Source organism: Muscardinus avellanarius (assembly GCF_963383645.1).
Source record: "Muscardinus avellanarius genome assembly, chromosome: 4".
NCBI classification, from domain to species: Eukaryota; Metazoa; Chordata; class Mammalia; order Rodentia; family Gliridae; genus Muscardinus; species Muscardinus avellanarius.
The window spans coordinates 14578862-14602140 of record NC_137789.1 but is presented as its reverse complement, the minus strand read 5'-3'; positions in this window follow the sequence as shown (position 1 = coordinate 14602140).

Sequence of the window (23279 nt, the reverse complement as noted above, 5' to 3'; positions counted from 1 at the left end):
AAAAATAGGGCTGGGGGTGTAGCTTGGAGATAGAATGTCCCCTGGGTTGCATCCCCAGTACCACAAAAATGAATGAATTAATGAATTAATGAATTTCTTAAACTGACACAAAAAATTGTAATGTACTAATGACGTTTTGATCCACCCACACATTGTATGATCAGATTAAACCTACCCCCTCAAACATTTATCATGACTGTGCTTTTGGTTTTGAGACACTCAGTCACCGTCACCCACAGGCACCCTGCTGTACAATAGCAGCCCGAGCGTCTTACTTGTCACAGCAACTAACACGTGCAGAGCCCTTGTTCTGGCCGGGGAAGTTGACACCGCCAAGCACGGGGCAGGCAGGGCATGCAGATGGCTGCTGCCCTAGGACAGCGCCCTCAGCTGTCGATGGATGGGGAGGAAAGGGGATCGGCTTCCCGGGTTCCTCAGCCCTCAGTGGTGACACCGTACCGGCGTCTTCATACTGTCCCCCAGGGGAGTCTCTTGTTCCTGACTCAGGAGATGTTTCTGGATGGACCTCCCAGACAAAAGGCCTCCCCCGTTGGAGGTAGGGGCCAAGCCTGCACCATGACCCCTGAGGCCCCATACATCCGTCACCCATAGTACTCACCCTCACATTCACTCCAGCCATGGTGGCTTCTCAGATGTTCTGGAACATTCTGAGCATGCCTCCAGCAGCTTTGTTGCTGAGAGCACTTTTTACCAGCATGTGTAGCTTTTATATAGGTGCGTGTTTACAGCCACAGGTAACCCCTCCACGCAGGAGGAAAACTCAGACAGGGGAATGCTTTGCTCTGGTCAATCCACTCCTCCATCTCCACTAACTAAAACAGTACTGGATACTTCTCAGATGACTAATAGAGACCTGCTAACTTACTGAATTAATGATGACATGTGTGTGAAACCTGATTAGGCCCAGTAAAAATGCTTATGAACTATCTGCCAGGTCCCAAAACCTCATTAGCACCTCTGCAAAGAACATTTTCACAAGAATCCAACCCTTTCACTTCCTACAGGAAAAAGACCAGAGAGAGTAAACCGTCACCCAATATGACACAGCTTCCTAGCCACAGAATCAGGAGTGAATGAATGCTAGCTCCTGACAGTCATGGCGGGTGGGGAGGCTAGACAGAGGACATTGATTGTCAGGTGAACTCCTTGAAGATTTATGGCTTCTCAAGAAGCAGCGCAAATGTCTTCATCTTTCTGAGTTGTAGTCTTCTTCTCCGTAGAATAGAATGGTGCATGCATTTCAATAAATTCCGATGATTACGTACAATGATGGCTGAAAAAGAGCTTGGAACACGCTCAGTATTCAGGAGGTGCTCACTGGCCCCCAGGACACACTGACTTGAAGGTGTGCAGAAGACAAGAGTCCGGGCAGTAACAACAGCAGCGCTTTGCGGCCATTAGCAACAGCCCGAGCTATGACACTTCCTGTGGTACATTTTATTTAATCCCCATGACACCCTCCAAGCTTGGTTCTAATTATGCTCCGTTCTACAGCTGAAATAACTGAGGCCCGGCGAGGGTGTCTAACCTGCCCCAGGTCACTCAAGGGAGCTGCCACTGCTCTGAGCCCAGGACCACTGAGCTACACTGCTTAAAGAGAAATCGTTGTTGTCTCTGCAGGGTTGTTTTATTTTATTGGTGGTGGTGGTACTGGGGATTGAACCCAGAGACGTTCTACCTCTGAGTTATACCCGCAGCCTTATTTTATTTTATTATGAAACAGGGTCTCAGTAAATCTCGGAGAGCTTCACTAAGTAGCTGAGACTGACCGCAAACCTGTGATTCTCCGATCTCAGCCTCCCAAGTACTGGGATGACAAGCATGCACTGCCACACCCAGTTCTTGGAAATCTTTTTAAATCTCAAAGGCTGTGAAATATAAAGTATACAACCTGCTTCCCAGCAGACTGAGGCTCAGGGCATTTCCCAAGTCTGATGACAGCCCACCTTTAGAGGTCTCTGAAGAAGAAAGCCAGTGCTAAAATCTAGAATCCAGTTCACCATGACAGAAGCCTGCCTAGCTGGGCAGGAAACTCGCCTTTGAAAAGTAAAGTCCTGGTCGGGAATAGCGGTGCATACAAGTAATCCGAGGGCTTGAGAGGCTGAGCCAGGAGGATCGCAGGTTCTAGGCCACCATTGGCAACTTTAGTGAGATTCTCAGCAACTTAGAAGAACCCAGTTTTGAGGTTAAAAAATAATAATAAAATAAAATAAAAAGAGCTGGGGGTAGAACTCAGAGGTAAAATGTCCTGGACTCAATCCCCAGTACCAGGAAGAAAGAAAGGAAGAAAGGAAGAAAGGAAGGAAGGAAGAAAGAAAGAAAGAAAGAAAGAAGAAAGAAAGAAAGAAAGAAAGAAAGAAAGAAAGAAAGATTAATGATGAAGATATAGCTTTTCTTTTTTTTTTTTTTTTTCAGTACTGGGGATGGAACCCAGGGGCCTTCTACCTCCGAGCTACACCCCCAGCCCTATTTTTTTTTGTCTTTTTATTTTATTTTTGAAACAGGGTCTCACTGAGTTGCTAATGGCCTCGGTAAGTAGTTGAGCTGTCCACAAACCTTGATCCTCCCATCTCCAGCTTCTGAATGCTGGGATTACAAGTGTGAGCCACCACACCAGGCCTGAGATATATTTTCTCCTCTCTTCTCTTCTCTTCTCTTCTCTCCTTTCTCTTCTCTTCTCTTCTCTTCTCTTCTCTTCTCTTCTCATCTCTTCTCTCTCTCTCTCTCTCTCTCTCTCTCTCTCTCTCTCTCTCTCTCTTTCTCTCTCTCTCACACACACACACACACACACACACACACACACACACACACACACACACATACACACATATTCCCATAGCCCAGAGCTTCTCAGTATGATTTGGTTTTTGGTCCCAGAGCATTGGCCTCCCCTGAGAACTTCAGAAATTCAGAATCTTAGGTCCTACCCAAGACTTCTAGAATCAGAAACTCTGGGGCTAGGCTCAGCTCTCTGCTGCTTCAGGGAACCCTCCAGGGTTTTCCTACCTACACCAGAGTTCAACAGCCACTGCCTGAGCCTGCAAAAGGCAACCTCCATTCTCCCCACCCCTTCCTCCAAACTGAGCTCTCCAATAAATCACAGCTCCTCTTGGCCTTTAAATGTCAAGGATGCTGAGCTCAGAGAACATGGCCCTCCACTGGAAATTCCGTGCTAAAGCTTTGGCCCTGGGATCATGGAAGCCCCAGGCCAGGCCTCTGCAGCCCACTGAAAACCCACAGCTTCTCGGAAAGGCACCTCCTTTTCCCTTAGAAATACCATAAAATTCATGTTTGGAAAGAAATAAAAAATAGAAAAACAGACCTAATCGGGAAACCGCCGCCTCCAAATGGCACACACTGGCTTTGGGGAGGGAGGGTGCTGAGCCGCCGGGGACCTCGGGGACCTCGGGGGCCGGGCTGCGTCACCAAAGTTAGGCCGTAAACACTCCCTTCACGATGGGCTCATTTGGCGCTGCTCGCTGCCCACTTCAGTCATATAAAGAGCGATAAAGGAAGACAAGGGCGAAATAACCTCTAAATAAAAGATGAGGTAATTTTGAAGGCACATTAGGATTTTATGTGTATTATGGCTTGTGGTTTTTTATTCAAAGCCGGGGAGGGCCGGCTGCTCGCCTGCCAGGGGCTATCACCCTCATAAAGCGCCCTAGTGGGCAGCGCGGAGGGTGCAGGCCTGGGCCCCGCCACCGCGTAGGTGATTTGGAGAAAGCACGGGAAGAGCCCGCGAAGCTACTTTTCATTGTTCCCTTGGCCTGGGTTTTATTGCACCAGGCACTGTAGTTACAAGAATAAAAAGGAAGCATCCTGCGTGGACCCTTCCTCTCAGGCTCACATTCCCCAGCGGGGAGGTTGAACTGAATCCTCAATAGGGCAAGAGAGACTATCCTGAAATGAACTGGGGCTGGCTGCAGGCTGGGAGGGGCACTGCAGGATGCAGAGGGGCGGCGCTTTGCAGTTCAGACGGGGCACCCAGCAGCATCCACGTCCACAAGGCCTGGAGGAGGACCAGCCCCTTAACAGGGCCAAAAGGACTGGGGCAAAGATGAGCGGCCACGGTTTCTTTTCCCAATTTGTTCTTAGGCAGCTCAAGATAGTAAGGAAGTCTAGCTGTCCTGAAAGACAACAGCCCTAAAACAAACTACTTTTGCTACCTTAGTTTCTCATAGACTACTAAATCAAGATTTGCCCGGATTTGGTCAAGGCCACTAGCCGTGTCTGAGAACTTACTAAATATCTGCTGTTGTGAATTAGGGGCTTCGCTTGCATGACTTCAGCACCCTTCAAGATGAAGCTTGCTCTCGCTTCTCAGGGGTGAACATCACAGCACATCTTAGCAGAGACGCGGGGAAGGAGGCAGGATCCAACACTGGCCTCTCTGGCTCCAGAACTCCCGCCGGCTGACTGGAGACCCCAGGAAGAGATGTAGTTCAAGTCCAAAGGCCATCTCCTAGCATCTCTTTGCTCAGGGAGGACAATCTTTGTTCTATATGTGTCTCTAATTAGTAAGGCAAGTTACCATCACAGAAACATCCAGAGTAATGTTTGACAAAGTATCTTATAAACAATAAGATACTCAGTCAAGTTGCAAATGTTTGGGTAATATTAACCGTTTGTTGTCCAGCACAAGCAGGGCGTGGTGGTGCACACTTGTAATCCCAGCATTTGGGAGGCTGAGACCGGAGGATCGCCGTTCACAGACAGCCTCAGCTACTCAGCAAGGCTCTTTGCAACTCGGTGAGATGCTTTGCAAAATAAAGAATAAAAAATCAGCCGGGCGTGGTGGCTCACGCTTGTAATCCCCGCGCTTGGGAGGCAGAGACAGGAGGATCGCGCAGGTTCGAAGCCAGCTGCATGTGCTGGCTTAGGAGAGCCTGTTTCCAAATAAAAAAATGTAAAAAAATAGGTCTGGGAGTGTAGCCCGGAGGTAGAAGGGCTTCCAGGAACCCCAGTACCACCAAAAAAAAAAAAAAAAGAAGAATAAAAAATCAGGCTGGGGGTGTAGCTCAGAGGTAGAATTCCCCTGGGTTCTATTCCTGGAACCAAAATAAATAAATGAATAAACAAACAAACAAACAAACCTGCACAAGGAGTCCTGTCCACATGCCAAGCCAGGCCTGAAGACTGTAGAATCTTACTTGCTTCTCACAATAGTAGTAGGTAATGTTGATAGCCCACTTGGCTAATAAGGAAATTGAGATTCAGAAAGTCAAGGTCACCAGAAGGCAGAATCTCCAGGGCATAAACCACAAGGGCGCGCACACACACACACACACACACACACACACACACGGGAACCATATTACACCCTAAAGGTTCCGTGCTTTTTATCTTGTTGGTGTGTTTGTATCATGTGCCGAGCATCATGCCGGGGCGTGGAGGGGACAGATGTCTGCCAAGCTGCATCCTGCCTGGTCATCTTTGCCTTCAGAGCCTCGCAAGGGAATAGATTCCTGCCTGGAGGGAAAGAAGGAAACTAAAAAGCACTTATCCTGGGGCTTCTATTGGCAGTGAGATCTCTGAAAGTCTGTCTCCCAGAAGTGGCAATGGGCTTATTCGTAAAAATGCACAGAGACACAAGCCTAGTGCAGCCAGCCCAACTCCTGAGTCAGCAGCAGCGACACGCAGATACTCTTTAAATGCTCATAAAGAACAGGTAGCCCTGTCTTTTTTAAATTCAGAAAAGGGCATCCCAGGTCTCTACCCCCACCCAGCCCTGGATTGCAACAACCGAGTCCCTTTAAAAGTGCCGGGCTAGCCGGGCGTGGTGGCGCACGCTTGTAATCCCCACGATGGGGAGGCAGAGACAGGAGGATTGTGCAGGTTCGAAGCCAGCCGCGCGTGCTGGCTTAGGAGACCCTGTTTCCAAATAAAAATGTAAAAAAAAATTAAAAAATAGGTCTGGGAGTGTAGCCCGGAGGTAGAAGGGCTTCCAGGAACCCCAGTACCACCAAAAAAAAAAAAAAAAGTGCCGGGCTGCAGCCTGAATCCCTCACCCCAGCAGAAAGTAAAACAGAGAGCCCAGAGCAGTGTTGCACGCTGTAATCTCAGCATTTGGGAGGCCGAGACAGGAGGATCGCGGTTCACGGACAGCCTCAGCTACTACTTAGTGAGGCCCTTTGCAACTCAGTGAGACCCTGTTCCAAAATAAAGAATAAAAAAATAGAGCCGGGGGTGTAGCTCGGTGGAATGCCCCTGGGTCACATCCTTGCTACGAAGAAGAAGGCGAAGGCGAAGGAGGAGGAGGAGGAGGAGGAGGAGGAGGAGGAGGAGGAGGAGGAGGAGGAGGAGGAGGAGGAGGAGGAAATAAAACAGAACAAAACAAATCTATAATGCTGCAGAACGAAAAAGACCTTAGATTTGCCCCAGCCAGGACCCTGCTCCCTACCTGGATGATCTTGGGCTAGTACTTGAACCTTTCTTCACCTCAAATTCATTATCAATAAAAGGATATAATGAGTGCACTTCCCTACGGCGTGGTTGTGAGGAATAAACAGATTAATACAAGCCCGGCTCTTAAAACAGGGTCTAGCATCTGGTCAGCACTCCACAGATGCCGCCCACTGCTAGGCAACTGACTGATGTTCATGCGGGGCCAGCAAAGATGAGGATGACTGACAGAGACACAGCCCTGCAAAGCACATCCCAGGATCGGGCGGGGCGGGTTTCCAGCATGAAGAGGCCTCCGTCCTCTCAGGAGGCCTCAGTGATAAGCAGAAAGCAGAGGATCAAATCCTGATTTTGTAGTTATAAAACCTCAGACAAGCCTTATCTGTTTAAAACTTCAGTTTTCTCATCTGTAAACGTGGGATAATAATAGTACCAATTACCTAGAATTTGTTGAAAAGAGATAAAAATCCCTGAAGATCATATAGAATAAAGCACACAGCAAATGCTCAAGAAAACCAGAAACTATCATTATTGTTTTATTATTATTATTATTATTATTATTATTATTCATCCTCATTTTTTGTACTAGAATATGAGCTCAGGGATATTCTATCTCTAAGCTACACCTCCAATCCTCTTTATATTTTTTTTCTATTTTGGTACAGGGTCTTGCTAAATTGCTGAGGCTGGCCTCAAACCTGTGACCCTCCTGTTTCAACCTCCTGCATCCTGGGATTACGGGCATGCTCCAACCCACCCAGTTTACTCACCTTTCCTACTCCAGCATAAACAGTATCCCTGGCAGACAGCCTTCCAAGTGCTCTCTCCTGCTAAAAGTACTAACTCCTTCTATTCACCGCTACATCTCTTGGATAATTTATCACTTTCCATTTCATTTAAATGACTTTTCTTCGACCAGGAGTGGTGGCACACGCTTGTAATCCCCGCACATGGGAGGCTGAGACAGGAGGAAGACAGGTTCGAAGCCAGCCTCAGCTACTTAGAAAGGCTCTCAGCAACTTAGTGAGACCCTGTTTCCAAAGAAAGTACAAAATAGGTCTGGGAGCATAGCCCATATGTAGAAAGCCCCTGGGTTCCACCCCCACTACCAAAAAATAAACAAATAAATAAATGACTTATCTTCTTGTTATATCCACCCCACTGAACTGGGAGCCTCTTGGGGGCAGGGGATTTAGCTTATTTGTTACAGAATGCACTGGCCTCACTTCTGGCAAGTAACATGTACCCAATAACGCTTGCTGAAGATTGAAAGGATGAATGAATGAATGAATGAATGAATGGTCACACTCTGCCTAGGAGGACAGACAGGGCTAAGTCAGGTAGGAATTGGAAAAAAGTAAAAGTGTGTAAGAAGGTGTCCTCCAAGTGCTGGAAACGGCATGAGGACAGTTTTTTGCTTGTCTTGCTTTTATTGGACACTTCATTTCTAGGAACCCGTCCTAAGGCCCTGCGAGGTGATGGCTGTCACTGTCCAGCGAGGCTGAGGACCAGGTGGAGCCTCCTGCAGCTGGCTTTCAACGTACAGACTCTCATGGCCACTCCAGACTCTCTTCCCCTCCAGCTCCCAGGGCCAACCTCCCTGTCGCCCACCGGCCCCCCACTGTCAGTCTCAGGGGGGGGGAGTCCTCTTTCCAGGTCCCTATGCAAGCCCGACAGGCCACTCCCAGGTCTTGCCTGCAGCCAACACCGGACCATGGTGGAATAGGTTGATACTAAATTTGGGGTGGTTGGTCAGATGGAACGTCACACTTGGCCATCAGTTGTCCCTGGCACTTCGCATTGGGACAGCTAGAATCCTGGAATCCTAGAAAAGGGGTGTCGTTTCAGTCTGGGCAGGAAATTCTCCTCCCTCTTTGAGCTCTCTCTTTTTTAATTCATTTAGTGTGTCTGTGTGTGTGTGTGTGTGTGTGTGTGTGTGTGTGTGTGTGTGTGTGGTTAATGGGAATGGTACCCAGGGACATTCTGCCTCCGAGATACACCCCCAGCCCTATTTTTCATTCTTTATTTTGAAACAGAATCTCACTAAGTTGAGGAGAGCCTCACTAAGTAGCTGAGGCTAGCCAAGAACCTGAGATCCTCCTGTCTCAGCCTCCGAAGCGTGCACCACCATGCCCAGCTCCTCTTCGAGCTCTCAGCTTGGCATACATGCGGCAGTTGACAGAGAAGCTGGGCAGTCACAGCCACCCCCTGCATGAAGGACTCAAATGAGACAACCAGGAGCATGTTGGCATTTCATCCTTCTCCTTGGCCAAACAGTCCCTCTGAGTATCCCACTCCAGCACGTACCTTCCATCCATCAGCCTCGGACCGGCAAGCCCCTCTCAACCCCATGTGCACCCATCTTCACCAGGGCAGCCCATTTCTCCAGGGTGCTCTTCAGAGACGCCCACTGCCTTAGGCCTTAAGTCAGTTAGTCAGCAAGCAAATATTTATAGAAGACTTCTATGAGCCCCTCCGAGTCACTGGGGACAGCCCGCCTTCTTGTGTGATAAGCATTAAATGAGAGCTTACAAATAATGAATTGCTAATGTGATGCCCGTTGCAAGACCCAAGAGAGAAACTGAGAATAAAGGAGAAAGGATTTGAGAAGGGCCAGAGGGTATCATTAGCTGGGCACTGACATATTCTGGGAGGGGCTGGTTTACCTTTGTGGACACAAAGATAAAGATTGAAAGGATGAATGAATGAATGAATGAATGGTCACACTCTGCCTAGGAGGACAGACAGGGCTAAGGCAGGTAGGAAGATACACACACACACACACACACACACACACACACACACACACACACTGGCCTCTGCCCTCAGGGGGACATGTCCTTTGATTGCCCATTAAAAGAAGTAGCGAATGAAAGCTACTGGATGCTATGTGTGGCTTACCCCGGGGCGCGGGGGAGCCAGTCAAAGTCAGTCAACACAGAGCTTCTGAGCAGGAGCCCTGGACAGTGCGACCCTGACATCCCAGCACCATGAACGGGGGGCTGGCCAATGATTGCCCAATAATTGAAGGAGTAATCAATTCAGATTAAAAGGAAGAATCTGAATCCATTAGTGAGGAGGATGACTCATAGGTGGGGTGACCAGATGTCCCAGTTATCCAGGGCTGATCCCAGTGTGAGCTATTGTCCTCCCATCATTATGAATCACACGACTTTCACTCCCCAGATGTCCCAAGCCTGATGATTTATGCTCACCCAACTTCGAGTCCATTCTGTAAAGACATGCAGTCCTGGTGCTTTGGATCACAAGTAGGTATAGAAGTCCACACCACCTGCCCCAGGTGGGCTTGCGGCTCGTGTGCAAGGTCTGGGGAGTGTTCCGTAATCAGCTCTTCAGCTGTGAACTCTCAGAACCCCCAGTGAGGAAGAAGAGTTCTGGAAAACAGCTCACAGGGATGAAATGCAAAATGAACATCCGAAAAATGACATCTTCCACTATGCTATCAGCCATGGGCACCAGAGTCGATCAAGGGCAAAATATTCATTCAATGTATCTTTTCTGAGCTTTGATTTCTTTGTCTTTAAAATGTGGGTGAAGTTGGGCATGGTGGCACATGCCTGTAATTCCAATGTTTAGGAGACTGGGATAGAAGGATAGCAGGCTCAAGGACAACCTCAGCAACTTAACGAGATTCTCAGCAAGTTAGAGAGAAACTATTTTGAAATAAAATTAAAGGGGGCTGGGGGTGTGGCTCAGAGGTAGAACACCCCTGAGTTTAATCCCCAGTACCGAGAGAGAGAGAGAGAGAGAGAGAGAGAGAGAGAGAGAGAGAGAGAGAGAAAGAGGAGGAGGAGGAGGAGGAGGAGGAGGAGGAGGAGGAGGAGGAGGAGAAAGGGAAGGGAAGGGAAGGGAAGAGAAGAGAAGAGAAGAGAAGAGAAGAGAAGAGAGAGAGAGGAGAGAGACAGAGAGAGGAGAGAGGCAGAGAGACAGAGAAAATAGAGAGGAGAGAGAGAGAGAGAGAGAGAGAGAGAGAGAGAGGAAGAAGAAGAAGAAGGAGGAGGAGGAGGAGAAGGAGGAGGAGGAGGAGGAAGAGGAGGAGGAGGAGGAAGAGGAGGAGGAAGAGGAGGAGGAGGAGGAGGAGGAAGAGGAGGAGGAGGAGGAGGAGGAGGCGGAGGAGGAGGAGGAGAAAGGGAAGGGAAGGGAAGGAAAGGGAAGAGAAGAGAAGAGAAGAGAGAGAGAGGAGAGAGACAGAGAGAGAGGAGAGAGACAGAGAGAGGAGAGAGAGACAGAGAGACAGAGAGAATAGAGAGGAGAGAGAGAGAGAGAGAGAGAGACAGAGAGAGGAGAGAGAGACAGAGAGACAGAGAGAATAGAGAGGAGAGAGAGAGAGAGAGGGAGAGAGAGACAGAGAGACAGAGAGAATAGAGAGGAGAGAGAGAGAGAGAGGAGAGAGAGAGAGAGAGAGAGAGAGAGAGAGAGAGAGAGAGAGAGAGAGGAGAGAGGGAGAGGAGAGAGAGAGATAGAGAGAGAGGGAAACTATCTATTCACACTCTATCTGGCTTCTCATGTGCTGAGCCTCCAAGTGGCTCCTGGACAGTGCCTCGATTCATTTATTTGCTAAATATTTATTGTCCTCCACTGTGCTGCCAGGAGAGGAGAACAAGGTCGCATCCCTTTTTTCTTCCTCGCCAGCATCTGCACCTCCACCTCCCCGATTCCACTGTGACTTCCTCTGGGCTGGGGACCCGCTTCCGGTCCCTCCTTCACCACAAAGACTAGCCAGCGGCTGGGCACCTTATGGAGGCTCAGCAGTGAATGATAGAAACCCCAGCTCTGGCCACCTCTAGGAAGCCTGCCTCAAGTTCTCCAGGTAGAGCCGTGCACCAAGGTCATCGGAACATTCTAGCGCCTTCTCCGTGGGCTATATCAACATTGACCTTAATATCAGCTGATACTGGTCTCATGCAATCTGACTTGTGCAGTGCTAGCTTTCATCGCTGAGCTCTTCCATCTCCAGGTGTTCCTAGGATCCTTTCTACACGGGGAGCTCGCTGGTGGTTGCTGACGGGCCTCCCCTCTCTTCAGCGGGCGCTGCTGCTCCTGCTCCCTCTGATTATCATCCTCATCCCTGTCTCCTTCACCCATCTGTTTACCTCCCATCATCCTTTGGATCCAAGCTAGAATATCACTTTCCCCGGGAATCCCAGCTAACCCCCCAGGACTTAGAGGAATCGCTTCCTTTATTGCCTCTCAGAGAATCATAGACCTCTGCTTCTGAAGCTCCCCTCCATGGAAACGTCATATCAAAGTATTTTCCATTTTAACGTCTGACTCCTTGACTGGACTATAAGCCAAGGTGGGGCCAGAGAGCAGAGCTTTCGCTTGCCTTGTGCATTGCTGAATCCCCCAACCTAGCACAGTGCCTGGAGGACAATAAATATTTAGCAAATAAATTAATCGAGGCAATGGGAGGAGCCTCAGGAGAAAATGTCCAGGAGCCACTTGGAGGTTCAGAGACGGCCGGCATTCTGCTGGCCCCACCAGAATCATCAGCATAACCCATTGCCCCCCTGAAAATGCAAACTTGCATATGGAGCATGCTTACAAATATATAAAATAGGAGCCAAGCATGATGGCACACTCCTATAACCCCAGTACTTGGGAGGCTGAGCCAGGAGGATCGCAGGCTCAAAGCCAGCCTCAGCAACTTGGCAAGACCCTATTTCAAATAAAAATAAAATAGATTAAAAAAAAAGGAAGGCAGAGGAAGGAAGAAGGGAAGGAAGGAAGGGAGGAAAAGGAGACCGAAGGGAGAGAGAGGTGCTCTCAACCCCATCAAGGGAGAGTCCCCACATTGAAGATGAGAAATAGAAAGCACTGATGTTTAAACCTGAATCTACCTGGAAGCACTCAGCTGACAATTTCCCCAATGCCATGGACACAAAGCTCAGAAACCCCTGAAGGAAGGTGCTGTGCACTTGACCATACTAGGGTGAAGGAAACTTATAATAATTCTAGGAAACATTTTTAATCATGACTTTTACATTTTTTTTTTTTTTGTCCTGATCTCTGTTTCTTACAGATATAAAGGCACGGCGGGGAGGGGGGTCTATTTTTCCCTCTTCCTCCTAAACTGTGTCTGTGAATTCTGGAGCTGGGTGCAGTTTGTGCATCGTGGGGGCCTGGCCCTGGGGAAGCCAGTCTCTGTCCCAGGATTTCCTCCTCTAGGAAAGTGGGGGGATGAGATATGCCTCACTGAGAGTGTGAAGCTTTAATTAACACTTGCAAAACATTTAGAGGTGGGAAAGGAAAGGGCCTGTTAAAGGGACTATTAGTCTCTGAGGACATTTAACCAGGATGGGAAGCCAGCCCTCCCACTGTCCTCTCCTCCACAGGAAGCCATCCTGGCCTTTCCTGGTCCCTGAACCCTGGCTGTCAGGCTGCTGCTCCTCTCAGGGAGACTGCCTGCAATCCCCTCCCTCCACCTTTCCACAGATGAAATTGTCCAGGAAGCCTGGTGCAGAGAAGCAAGCTTGGAATCCCAATACTTGGGAGGCTGAGACAGGCGGGTTGCAGGTTCTACGCCAGACTCAGAAACTCAAAGAGACCCTCAGCCACTTAGTAAGACCTTGTTTCAAAATTAAAACTAAAAAGGGTTGAAGGTATGACTCAGATATTGAATGCCCCTGGGTTCCATCCCCAGCACCAAAAAAAAAAAAAAAAAAAAAAAAAAAAATCCATCAGAAATATTCCAGGACCTATCTGCAAAGTCTTCCCCAATTACTTACTCTTTTGTTCATTTGTGTGCTCATTCATTCACTCACTCATTCACTTACTCATTCATTCACTCATTCATTCATTCATTCACTCACTCATTCACTCATTCATTCACTCACTCATTCATTCACTCGCTCATTCACTCATCCATTTAGCTAGGCTTTGTTGAGTGCCTGCCATGTCCCAGGCTCTTGGCCTCATGGGGCAGAAGCGGAGGCTGGCACCAGGCAGGTTACACAGTGCATCCACAGCCACACGGTTCATCAGTGACTGGGAATTGCAAGCCACATGTTCCAGGCTCCAAAGCTCAGTGCTCCTTGTCCTCTGTACCACAAAGCAAAGCCCAGGGGCCAGCAGGGAGCACTTTTCTCTGAGTCATCTGATCAGAACTCACAAACTAGGCTCACGGCTCCAGCGAGTTGGTGGTCCATGTAATTCTCATCCAAACCAGTTTCCTCTCAGTAGTGCCAACCTTACCAACCTAGCAAGACCTTGTTTCAAAATTAAAAGGGAGCTGGGTGTGGTGGCGCACGCTTGTAGTCCCAGCATTTGGGAGGCTGAGACAGGAAGAGAGCGGTTCGAGGACAGCCTCGGCTACTTAGGGAGGGCCTCTGCAACTCAGTGAGACCCTGTTTCAAAATAAAGAATAAAAAGTAGGGCTGGGAGTGGTAAAATGTCCCTGAGTTCAATCCCCAGTACCACACACACAAAAAAGAAAAAAGTAAAAGGGCCATGGGTATAACTCAAAAGTAGAATGCCCCTGGGTTCAACCTCCAGAAGAAAAACAAAAATCTGTCTTCGCCCTAGAAACACTGCTTTACAATCCAGTAACCTGCCCGGATGGCCACCCCAGAGATCCTCTCAAATAAAATGTCAGGGGCCCCACGGCTTTCTCTCTTTAGATGCCAGACAGAAAATCACAAGCCAGCAGATAAAAGCACAGGCTCTGCACAGACCCAGGAGAGATTCCTGACCTGTCTCTTTCTGGCTTTGAGACCTTGGGCAACTCAGTAAACTCCTCTGGGACTCGGTCTAACTCCTTTGTAAAATGAGGGTGGGAACAGCTCCGGTCTCCTGGGGCTGCTGTAGGGCTCAAAAGCTTCAAAAAATGTGTGTGGCCAAAGCTGATGTTCCATGAACTAACTCATTGACCCCTCCGCTCCCTAAGAGACATTCTTTTTTTTTTTTTTTTCGGTAATAAGGGTAGAACCCAGGGGCATTCTACCTCCCAGCTACACCCCCAGCCCTACTTTTTATTCTTTATTTGAAAACAAGGTCTCACTGAGTTGCAAAGGGCCTCATACTCACAAAGTAGCTGAAGCTGTCCTCGAACCGCGATCCTCCTGTCTCAGCCTCCCGAATGCTGGGATTACAATCGTGCACCACCGTTCCCGGCTAGGTGGGACGCTCTTGCAGCCACAATCCTGAAGGAAGGGCAGTCAGCCCTGGACACTAACTGTAGCACTGCGACTTCAGAAGTCACACAGGGTTCGCTGCCCACAGTACCGACGACCTTTCAGCACTGGGTTGCAGGAGCCTGGCTGAGGTCCCATGGCATAGATGGACACCCCTCCTCCTCTCTCCGTAGAGCTCTGGGTTGTATGTGCCGTTTAGAAACCCATTCCATGGAAGCAGTCAATCATCGCACTAGTCACATGGAGCCCAGGCTGACCAGAGGGCAGGGGACAAAGGTTTGTGAGCAGCACAGAAGCCCAGGCCTCCACCAGCTGACTCATGGGGATTTCCCAAAGCAGGGACCACAAAGAGGGGGACTTTGACCACTAAAAGGATTGGATTGGCTGCCTTTTAAAAACTAGGAGGTTTTAGATTAAAAACAATTTCTCACCTGTAATCGCAGAGACTGGGGAGGCCAAAGTAGGAGAATCACAATTTCAGGGCCATTCTGGGCCACTCAGCGAGACCTTACCTCAAAAATCAAATAAAGCCGGGCATGGTGGCACAGGCCTGTAATCCAAGTATGTGGAAAACTGAGATAGGACAACCACAGATCCAAGGCCTGCACATGGCAACTTAGTAAGACGCTGCTTCAAATTAAAAAGGTTTTGTTTTTGTTTCTGGCACGTCTGGGGACGGAACCCAGGGGCATTTGACCTCCAGTCTACACCCCCTGCCCTATTTTTTTATTCTTTATTTTGAAACAGGTTCTCACTAAGTTGCAGGCAGCCTCACTAAGTAGCTGAGGCTGTCTGCGAACCACGATCCTCCGGTCTCAGCCTCCCAAGTACTGGGACTACAGGCGTGTGCCACCATGCCTAGCTAAATTGTTCATGACTGAATAACCAACTAATTCATGGGTGCCCCCTGAGATCACCAGTCAAGAAAATGGCCATATTATTTTGAAGCATAAATTAAGAGCATCTTAAGCTCTCTTGGTTTTGAGAGACAGTTCTAGAGATGCCCCAGATTAACCCGTTGAGCATTTGTTCTAGACATAGACCAAGATGGTCCAAGAAAAGGGCCCCTGGGGTTCAGCAAGTACCCACTCAGGAAGCTCCCTACCTGTCCTCCGGAACAGCTATGGTATCCACATCCTTCAGCTGAGCATGACGGACAGGTGCTAAAACTCCCAGAGGACAATTTGGTCAGATTTCGACTTTTCCACTCACTTGCTAAGTGAGCTCCAGAAAATCTTTTCAGTCTCCTGGGCCTCGAGTTTCTCATCTGCGAAATGGGAGTTGAAATAGAGATTTTATGGGTACATTTACCGTGAGGATGGAATGAGAAATGATGGTGGATGCTTGTAATCCCAGCATTCAGGAGGCTGAGACAGGAGGTCCACAGGCAGCCTCAGCTACTTAGTGAGGCTCTTTGCAACTCAGTGAGACTCCGTTCCCAAATAAAGACTAGAAAATAGGGCTGGGGGTGGAGCTGGGAAGTAGAATGCCCCTGGGTTTTTTTTTTCCCCTGTACCACAAAAAAAAAAAAAAAAAAAAAATCTCTTCTAATTCCCGATGTCTCGGTTACATGCCAGCCAGGAATCCACAAATACAAAAATCACTTTGTCTGCTTTTCATTTAAGAAGAAAGTAATAATTCAATACATTTTCGTTCTCCCTTCTTATCTTTTGCTTATTTATATGCCCAAATAAGGTTACCATACAAAACACATCGCGTGCTCTATAAATAATGAACAGCTCCTCCGTGTAGTCGGCATCAGCACTGGAAAATTCTAAATGGACTTTTTTTTTTTTTGCCTGAACCATTTTTCTGTCGTAGGTCTGACCCTAAATGTAAATAGAGGCAGCTTGGCTGGCATATAAAAGGCCCAATTGACCTGCTGACCCAGTTTGCAGAGACAGGCTCCATGCAGAAACACTTTACCAGCCACGATGGAGAAACCTTTTGGCCGCAAAGCCAAAAGCTGCTCAGTTGTTCCCTGTAATTAGTACTGGAGCCCCGCTGTGTGCCTGGCTCGAGGCTCAGAGGCGGAGGTGCTGGGAACACACCCAGCGGTCCAGCCTCTGCCTCCGTCTCGCGCTGACTTGACTCTAGCATCCTGTCAGGATAAAGAGACACCACAGCTTTTTTGCTGTCGAGATGGCCGACAATAACGCAGGAAGATTCCGTGAGCAAGCCCGCCTTCTTCTCCTCCAAGAGGCGGCTCTTTCTTGTCACGTAGCAGATCTCTCCATAGCAAACGTGCCTCCCTTTTTTCCTTCTTTCTTCTTTCTTCTGGTTGCCCTCATTTGTCATATTATCCCTGCTGAGTCATAGAGAAAGGCGAAGCAGTCCCACTGGGCTTGGTTGTACTTGACGGGGACCGGAGGCTGAAATAATGGAGACTGGACATCACTCTAAAAATAGCTCCTGACACATGCAGCCTTGTCTCGGGGAAGCTGGCGGTCAGGCAAGCACAGATCCTCTCCCTCTGTCCTCACCCAACCCAGGATCCCACAGGCATGAAGAGAAATCACGGTCTGTCTTCTAGCATTGTGTGTGTGTGTGTGTGTGTGTGTGTGTGTGTGTGTGTGTGTGTGTGATGGGGGATTGAACCCAGGGGCATTCTACCTCTGAGCTACACCCCAGCTTAATTTTATTTTTATGTTGAAACAGGTCACACTAAGTTGCTGAAGCTGTTCTTGAACTTGTGATCCTCCTGGCTCAGCCTCCCAAGGACTGGGATTACAAGTACGCACCACCACACCCAGCTTAGCATTTTCCACTTGACAAAGAGCTAGTCAATGGTGTGCAGAGGTGCAAGGCTGTGGAGTGCTTTCTCGGATGGGACCAAATGCCTGGCTTTGACCCCCCTCCCCAGCTTAGCAGCTCAGTGAACGTGGGCAAAATCTCTCTAACCTGGCTAGTCTTCGGCTTCCTAGTCTATGAATCGGGGGTAACAACACACAAGCCTTAACAGAAACTAGGTAAGTGAACTCTTGCAAAGCTTTGAGGCTATTGGTAGGAATAATATCGCTGATCTTGTTATCTTAAGCCTGAATTTCTGGATGCAGATCCCAAGACAGGGGCTCTTGAGTAAATGGCTGGCTGGCGCATTGCTTTCTAAGGGAGAAGAAGAAGGCAGAGAAGATTTAAGCCAATGAGCGACTTCAGCTGAAAGCTAGTTCCAGCCTGGTCCCATGAGGGAACTCAAGAGTGTGAATGGCATTACAGAGCTGCCCTACCTTGAGGCCAGGCGTGGGCCCGCCATTGGCTGAGTGCCACCCATCCAGGAACATAGCCACCCAAGGGAGGGCGAGATCTCCAAGCATCCCAGGCAGAGGAGCTCCTGTGGGCACAGAACAGATCTCAAGGGAAGAGCACAGCTATCGGCCTTCAAAACCAACCACCCCACAGCTGGGCTCAGTACAGGTGAACTGGAAGAGGCACCAGCATCATAGGCTCCATCATCTGCACCAGTCTGTCCATCCTTCCCGCTAGCCATCATCTCTGGGTCCCCGCAGCGTGTGTTGCTATGGTTCTGAAAGAACTTTGCTTCTTTACATCTTGTACTATGAACCGGGAGTGTTGGCGGACGCTTGTAATCCCCGTGTACTGGGGAGATTGAGACAGGAGGATTGCATGTTTGTGGCCAGCCTCAGTTACTTAGCGAGGCCCTCTACAACTTAGACCCTGTTTCAAAAGGTAGAATAAAAATTAGGACTGGGAAATGTGGCTCAGAGGTTAAATATTCCTGGGTTCAATTCCAAATACTGCAAAATAAATCAATTAGTTAATTCTGTATATGGCCATTTATGTGCAATTCTTGAGTTTTCTCCCCTGCCCCATCCTCATCCCTCTAAAAGATTTTAGAAAACCGTGTGGAGATGCTCATCACCTGGGGTCTGCGCCCCAGGGGCTGGCTCGGTGCTTAATACATGACGGGCACTCAGAACACCTGGAGCATTTGATGCTGCACCCTGGAACATGCCAAGGTGCTGGGCAACGCGATTCCAGTTCCAGAAAATACACGGACACAAAAATGGAATATTCAAATATGAAAGCCCAGGTGCCAATAAAAACCATCTTGGACGATGCCTGTGGAGTATCTGATGTTCTCAACAACTCAGTGTCTGTCAGCCAAGAGTGTCACGAGAGTGAGCCCCTCTTTAGATTTTGTACCCCAGACACCTCACTCTAGTTTCTACTCCAGTGCCGCAAATCTGCCAGAGTGTGTACCCGAAGCAGTATTGATTGATTTCTTTGCCAACTACTTAGCGTGGACCATTCTGGATTCTGGATATGAATAGGAAACTCTAGGCTGTTTCCCCCAGAGCTGGGGCCTCACCTTTGGAGGCTGTGGACATAAATACACCCAGTTTCAGGACAAGGTAGGCGGCACCAAGGTGAAAGGGGAGCCAGCCACAGCTCTGAGCCCTGCTGGGGGGAGACGCTGGTGGCCGGCCACAGGGGAGCCTCTGCTCCGGATTCGTCCTGTAGATGGACGAGGGATCCGTCACCAAAGGAAATGGAAGGAAGTGGGCTGTGCGTGGTGTGGGAGAAGGAGCCTGCCACACATCTGGTGTGGTGCAGAGCAGCCAGGCCTCCTGGGGCACAAAACGGGTTATCACAGGCGCTGGAAAGCAGTGATGGACACATGGGTGTGCAGCAAGGGCGCATGCGCAGCAGGCACGGAAGCGCTGGACCCCGCCCCACCCCATACCCGCCCTGTGCACCTCTGCCATTAATATGCGTCCTTTACAAAAAAAAACAGGTAAATGAATAAAGGAAGAAAAAAAGAAGAAGGAAGGAAGGAAGGAGAGAGAGAGAGAGAGAGAGAGAGAGAGAGAGAGAGAGAGAGAAAGGAAGAACATTGTTGCTAAGGTGAATGGTATCCTGATAATATCATATCACTCACAACTGGTTGAGAACCCACTATATTACGGGATCTTTACGTTCATTCATTATTTCATTTAATCTTCACCTCCATTCTACAAGTGTTAGAGCTCCCATCTGACAGGTGAGGACCCGCAGAGGTTGAGAGAGAGCTCAGCATCCTCTAGCTAGCTGGAGGCAGGGCCTGGGTTCACACTCTGGTCTTTCTGGCTCTCCAAAGAGAGATAGCAGCTACCACCTGGCACGGACCTGATTTGAAATCTGTATATCTGTATCAGAGAGCAGCCACGGAGGTTGGTCAAGTCCGTGAGTTTCTGCACAGGCTTTTTTCTGGGTGCTTGTTAAATCCTTAAATATTTCCTCTGCCTTAAAAGGATGACAGGCTTGTTAAGGTAGGAGACAGTATCCCACTCACTGATGCATGCCAAATTGCTATGCGGTTTTCTATAGAGTTAAATTACATATTCAATGAATAAGCAAATAATTCATCAAGACTAGCATTGCTTTCATAAATGCCAAAGTAAAATTTGGGCTATTTACTTATCAAATGCTGATTTTTTAAAAACTCACAATGAATTAATAAATCATCAACTCAGAAGGTTAATTTGGCATTCTGGCTCAATCAGGAAACTATGCATGGTACCAGGTATCATCCTGGGTTTCCAGATGAGGTGGTAAGTAGAAAAGTGAGCACAAGGTCTTCATCTAGCTGTGTGATTGTCTGCAAGACTATGAGGGTGAAACACACACACACACACACACACACACACACGCACACACACACGCACATACTCACACGCACACTGCCAAGCAAATCTATGCTATTTATGGTGACCATATCTACAAGCAGTAATTTTTTTTTCTTTCACTTTTTTTAGTCCTGAGGGTTGAACCCAGGAGCACTCCACCACTGAGCTCCATCTCCAGACCTTTTTTAATTTTTTTGATTTTGAGACAGAGATTTACTAAGTTGCTGACGCTGACCTTGAACTTGTGATCCTCCTGCCTCAGCCTCCCAAGTAACTGGGATTATAGGCATGCACCGCCATGCCTGGCAAGGGAGTAAAAGTGCTTAAAGTATATTTGCTATTTTATAGCATCTGCCTGGCAGCAGGGGATTGGGATACGGAAGAGGATCGGCTCACTGCTCCCAAGTCCTCATAGTGCAATCCTCGGCTGGCTCTTCAGCACCCGCTGGGCACTTGTTAGAAAAGAAATCTCAGGCCCTTCTGTACCCCAAACAGACCTGCTGACTAAGAAACTTCAAGAGTGAGGGGGGATTTTTCTAGGTGATTCTGACACAGCTGAAGTTTGAACCACTGTTTTAGATAGAGAAAATACCAAAAGAATACAAGATTGTTGCTTCTGTAGACCCAAGTTCAAAACCTAACGGCTAAATATCAGTTGTATGACTTCTCTGAGTCTCATTTTCATCATTAAAAAAAAAAAAAAAAAAAGTTGGCCGGGCGTGGTGGCGCACGCTTGTAATCCCCGCGCTTGGGAGGCGGAGACAGGAGGATCGCGCAGGTTCGAAGCCAGCCATGCGCACTGGTTTAGGAGACCCTGTTTCCAAATAAAAAATGTAAAAATAGGTCTGGGAGTGTAGCCCGGAGGTAGAAGGGCTTCCAGGAACCCCAGTACCACCAAAAAAAAAAAAAAAAAGGATGAAGTCAGATGTGGTGGCGCACACCTATAATCCCAGTATTTAAGAGGTGGAAAGAAGAGGACCAGACAGAGACCCCAGGTTTGAGACCAGCCTCCACAACTTACCAAGAGGTTTTTGTTGTTGTTTGTTTGTTTGTTTGGGTTTTTTTTTGGGGGGTTGTTTTTATTTTGCTGTACAGGGGATGAAACCCAGGGGTATTCCGCCTCTGAGCTACACCCCCAGCCCTATATTTTTTAATTCTTTATTTTGAAACAGGGTCCCACTGAGTTTCAAAGGGCCTCACTAAGTAGCTGAGGCTGTCCTCGAACCCTGATCCTCCAGTCTCAGCCTCCAGAATAATAGGATTACAAGTGTGCGCCGCCATGCTCAGCTCCTTAGCAAGATGCTTATCAACCGACAAAGAACTGTTTCAAATTTTTAAAAAGAAAATAAAGTAGATCTGGAGGCATAGCTCCAAAGTAGAATGTGCCTGGGTTCAGCCTCCAGTTCCGTCCCCCCCAAAAAAAATAATGTTGAATAATTAAGGATCCCTCCTTCATTACTTGCTGAGATAACGCTGTTGGTGCTGCCATGGAAACAGCACACACAGAATGCTCCCTAGACTGTCTGCTGTCTCCCCTTCCACCCCTTCTCTTGTAAATTCTGGTTCCCATGCCTCCTCTCCAGAACCTCCTGTCCTGAGTGGTTTTCAGTGTGACTCCGTCACTGAAGGGGCTTCGGTCAGTGCAGGTTCAGCCAGGCCTGCAGGATTCGCCGCAGCTCCAGAGGTCCCTCAGACCTGCCAGCTTGCCCCTCTGCAATCTGAGAAAGCCTGTGGGGAGCTTTCCAGACGCGCTAGAGAGCTGGAGCCCATCAGAACCTCTGTGCTGGCTTCAGGCTAACGTGGGCTGGAGTAGCATCCTTGGTCTTTATCCAGCTGTCCCCAAAGTCCTATGGGGCCACAATTCCTTTAAATAAAATCATTGTTCCCTAGAATCTAATAGCAGCTTCTGTCCTTCAACCAAACCCTGACTCATACACATCTACTTACCTGGTTTATTCAGAGAATCTTCTCCCATGGTAAACAGAAAGGTCCCACTTCCTTCGGGCCTGGGTGAAACCCCTGGTACCTAAAGGGACCCCCCTTTTTCATCAGGGGCCTCCTTTAAAGCTTCACAGGATATTCACTGTATTACACTGTATTACACTGTATTACACTGTATTACACTGTATTACACAAATACCCATGACTCGTTTGGGTATTTTTAATAACTGCTTAAAGATTTTTTTCTACACTTCTAAATGTGATTTTGTTCGTTGCAAGCCACCTGCCTTCATGGAAACCAATCATCATTTTTTATGCAAATCAATGGAGAACTATGATTCAATTAACAGAAACTTATTTAACAGTCAGCATGCATGGGCTTGCTTTTTATTCAACTTCTAATGTTTTTATAATGTCATATAAGCTGTTTTTCTCCCCTCTTCCAGAAAAATGACTAAATATAAAAGACAAAATAATAATGAAACCTGCACTAGGTAAAGTACTGACAGCGCTTCAAAGCCCTCTGATATTTTATCTCTGGCCAACAGATATTCTCAGACTCATGCAGAAGAAGGGGAAAAAAGCTCAGAGAGGTTATAAGTGTCATATCAGGTCACATAAGTTGTTAGAAAAAAATGAATAAATGCCACTGAAGTTCCTCAGCACTCCAACAAATCCCAGGTCTTTCTTGGGTGGAAATAAGTCTGTGATTAAATGCTAAATAAATTGTCTACTCCTTAGTAATAAATTCCTTATTAGCAGAATTAGGTCACAGCTATAAAAGCGAATCTCTCCGCCCTTCTCTCTCTGCTAAGAAGAGACTTTTTTGGAATTTTACCCATGCAAAACTGAACAGGGATTTGAGTTCTTTGGCTAAAAAGGTTTTTCTCAGAACACGGGCAGCTCTCCAGACTTCTGTGTTATAATGAATATTCCTACTATTTTTGACTTCCCCGTCTTCCAAGGCCATGACTACCCAATCTGGCTGCGGTGAGGATGTCGTTACACTAAATCAATTGAGTTCTGCAATGCAGGATCTTTCTCAGAACCAGTTCACATAGATGGCACCACTGAGGTTACAAAGGAGAATTTACTAGCCAGGACACTGGTCTCGTTGATGTTTAAGCTGGGT